The sequence below is a fragment of the Dryobates pubescens genome, chromosome 39 (genome assembly GCF_014839835.1).
Source record: "Dryobates pubescens isolate bDryPub1 chromosome 39, bDryPub1.pri, whole genome shotgun sequence".
Classification (NCBI taxonomy): Eukaryota; Metazoa; Chordata; class Aves; order Piciformes; family Picidae; genus Dryobates; species Dryobates pubescens.
Window position 1 is genome coordinate 3,892,292 of NC_071650.1, and position 3,717 is coordinate 3,896,008.

General features: G+C 55.6%; 1 pseudogene; it reads left to right on the forward strand.

Annotated features, from left to right (window-relative positions):
• The first annotated feature begins 3,568 nt into the window (after window positions 1-3,568).
• Window positions 3,569-3,717, forward strand: part of LOC104309099 (radial spoke head protein 6 homolog A-like) — a 13,855-nt pseudogene continuing 13,706 nt past the window's right edge.

The following is a 3,717-nucleotide window of genomic DNA, read 5'->3' on the forward strand; positions in this document are numbered from 1 at the left end:
GGCCCTGCAGAGGCTCCCCGCATCCCTCCATATGCCCCCTATTCTCCTCTGATACCCCCAGACCCACCTTGGATGTCATCAGAACCCCTTAAAAGGTGTGCTAACAGCCCTGTTAGGGGCCTCTCTTGCCCTTGTGCATGGGGAAGCAGCTTTGCTAGGCTCTGAGAGGGTTTTCCATTCAAATTAAAACCAAAGAAACAAAGACCAAATAATTCCACATCAAATTAAAAAATAAACAAAGAATGATAAATGCCTCCTGATACATACGAGAGAAGGTCACCTGTTTATAATCAATACAGTCTCTATAGATTTGTTTCCAAAATTTGTTTTGCTTTAATTAGAATGTGCTGCTCAACTCTGTGAAACGGGTGGGGGTTTGCTGTGCTGCTCAACTCTGTGAAACGGGGGGGGGGGGTTTGCTGTGCTGCTCAACTCTGAAACGGGGGGGGGGTTTGCTGTGCTGCTCAACTCTGTGAAACGGGGGGGGGGGTTTGCTGTGCTGCTCAACTCTGTGAAACGGGGGGGGTTTGCTGTGCTGCTCGACTCTGTGAAACGGGGGGGCTTTGCTGTGCTGCTCGACTCTGTGAAACGGGGGGGGCGTTGCTGTGCTGCTCGACTCTGTGAAACGGGGGGGCTTTGCTGTGCTGCTCGACTCTGTGAAACGGGGGGGCTTTGCTGTGCTGCTCGACTCTGTGAAACGGGGGGGGCTTTGCTGTGCTGCTCGACTCTGTGAAACGGGGGGGGTTTGCTGTGCTGCTCGACTCTGTGAAACTGGGTGGGGTTTGCTGTGCTGCTCGACTCTGAAACGAGGGGGGTTGCTGTGCTGCTCAACTCTGTGAAACGGGGGGGGTTTGCTGTGCTGCTCAACTCTGTGAAACGGGGGGGGTTGCTGTGCTGCTCAACTCTGTGAAAGGGGGGGGTTGCTGTGCTGCTCGACTCTGTGAAAGGGGGGGGCGTTGCTGTGCTGCTCGACTCTGTGAAAGGGGGGGCGTTGCTGTGCTGCTCGACTGTGAAAAGGGGGGGCGTTGCTGTGCTGCTCGACTCTGTGAAACGGGGGGGTTTGCTGTGCTGCTCGACTCTGTGAAACGGGGGGGCGTTTGCTGTGCTGCTCGACTCTGTGAAACGGGGGGGGTTTGCTGTGCTGCTCGACTCTGTGAAACGGGGGGGGGTTGCTGTGCTGCTCGACTCTGTGAAACGGGGGGGCGTTGCTGTGCTGCTCGACTCTGTGAAACGGGGGGGGGTTTGCTGTGCTGCTCGACTCTGTGAAACGGGGGGGGGTTGCTGTGCTGCTCGACTCTGTGAAACGGGGGGGGTTGCTGTGCTGCTCGACTCTGTGAAACGGGGGGGGTTTGCTGTGCTGGTCGACTCTGTGAAACGGGGGGGGTTGCTGTGCTGCTCGACTCTGTGAAACGGGGGGGGTTTGCTGTGCTGCTCGACTCTGTGAAACGGGGGGGGGTTGCTGTGCTGCTCGACTCTGTGAAACGGGGGGGGTTTGCTGTGCTGCTCGACTCTGTGAAACGGGGGGGGTTTGCTGTGCTGCTCGACTCTGTGAAACGGGGGGGGTTGCTGTGCTGCTCGACTCTGTGAAACGGGGGGGGTTTGCTGTGCTGCTCGACTCTGTGAAACGGGGGGGGTTGCTGTGCTGCTCGACTCTGTGAAACGGGGGGGGGTTGCTGTGCTGCTCGACTCTGTGAAACGGGGGGGGTTGCTGTGCTGGTCGACTCTGTGAAACGGGGGGGGTTGCTGTGCTGCTCGACTCTGTGAAACGGGGGGGGTTGCTGTGCTGCTCGACTCTGTGAAACGGGGGGGGTTGCTGTGCTGCTCGACTCTGTGAAACGGGGGGGGTTGCTGTGCTGCTCGACTCTGTGAAACGGGGGGGGTTGCTGTGCTGCTCGACTCTGTGAAACGGGGGGGGTTGCTGTGCTGCTCGACTCTGTGAAACGGGGGGGGGTTGCTGTGCTGCTCGACTCTGTGAAACGGGGGGGGGTTGCTGTGCTGCTCGACTCTGTGAAACGGGGGGGGTTGCTGTGCTGCTCGACTCTGTGAAACGGGGGGGGTTGCTGTGCTGCTCGACTCTGTGAAACGGGGGGGGGTGCTGTGCTGCTCGACTCTGTGAAACGGGGGGGGTTGCTGTGCTGCTCGACTCTGTGAAACGGGGGGGGTTGCTGTGCTGCTCGACTCTGTGAAACGGGGGGGGTTGCTGTGCTGCTCGACTCTGTGAAACGGGGGGGGTTGCTGTGCTGCTCGACTCTGTGAAACGGGGGGGGTTGCTGTGCTGCTCGACTCTGTGAAACGGGGGGGGTTGCTGTGCTGCTCGACTCTGTGAAACGGGGGGGGTTGCTGTGCTGCTCGACTCTGTATCCCTGAGGGACTTAATAAATTGTAGGATGGGTTGTGTGGAGGCAGGGGTGGTTCCTCCAATGTTTGACTCCTCCTTGATGTTTTCAGTATGTGGCTGAGTGGGCATGACTGAGACGTAGAAATTACCTACGAAGCGAGTGGGAGTCCCGATCTGCGGTTCCGTGTCTCCGCGAGGGGAGCGGCCAGAGACGGACGAAGCGCAAGTTGTGAATTTGAGTGTGGCCAGTCAAGGAATGCTTAGGATCGGTCCTTGTTGCACTTCTTTGTTGTGGTTGGGTCTGTGATGGGAGTAGTTTTCTTAATACTAATACAAATTAAGAAACAAAATAAGGGGAAGGAAGCAGTGACACCCTCCTCAAAATGCATGGAGGAAGAAGTCTGTAAAAGCTAACTGGCTGTTGCTGCTGAACTCTGTAAAGCTAACTGGCTGTTGCTGCTGAACTCTGTAAAGCTAACTGGCTGTTGCTGCTGAACTCTGTAAAAGCTAACTGGCTGTTGCTGCTGAACTCTGTAAAGCTAACTGGCTGTTGCTGCTGAACTCTGTAAAGCTAACTGGCTGTTGCTGCTGAACTCTGTAAAGCTAACTGGCTGTTGCTGCTGAACTCTGTGAAGCTAACTGGCTGTTGCTGCTGAACTCTGTGAAAGCTAACTGGCTGTTGCTGCTGAACTCTGTAAAGCTAACTGGCTGTTGCTGCTGAACTCTGTAAAAGCTAACTGGCTGTTGCTGCTGAACTCTGTAAAAGCTAACTGGCTGTTGCTGCTGAACTCTGTAAAAGCTAACTGGCTGTTGCTGCTGAACTCTGTAAAGCTAACTGGCTGTTGCTGCTGAACTCTGTATCCCTGAGGGACTTAATGAATTGCAGGATGGGTTGTGTGGAGGCAGAGGAGGTTCCTCCAATGTTTAACGCCTTCTTGATTTTTTCAGTGTGTTGCTGAGTGTGGGCATGACTGAGACGTAGAAAATACCTACGAAGCGAGTGGGAGTCCCGATCTGCGGTTCCGTGTCTCCGCGAGGGGTGCGGCCAGAGATGGACGAAGTGCAAGTTGTGAAGAATTTGAGTGTAGCCAGTCATGCCGTGTTTAGGATCAGTCCTTGCTGCACTTTTTTGTTCTGGTTTGGTGTGTGAGCAGAAGAGGTTTCTCAGTACTAACAAAAATTAAGAAACAAAGTTAGGGCAAGGAAGTAGTGGCACCCTCCTCAAAACGCATGAAGGAAGAACGCTACGTGCTCTGCAAAGTGCCGCACTCTGTGTGAAGCGCCGCATTCGGCATGTACTCGGCAGTGCGAGGCTCCCCCTCTGTGTGAAGCGCCGCATTCGGCATGTACTCGGCAGTGCGAGGCTCCCCCTCTGTGTG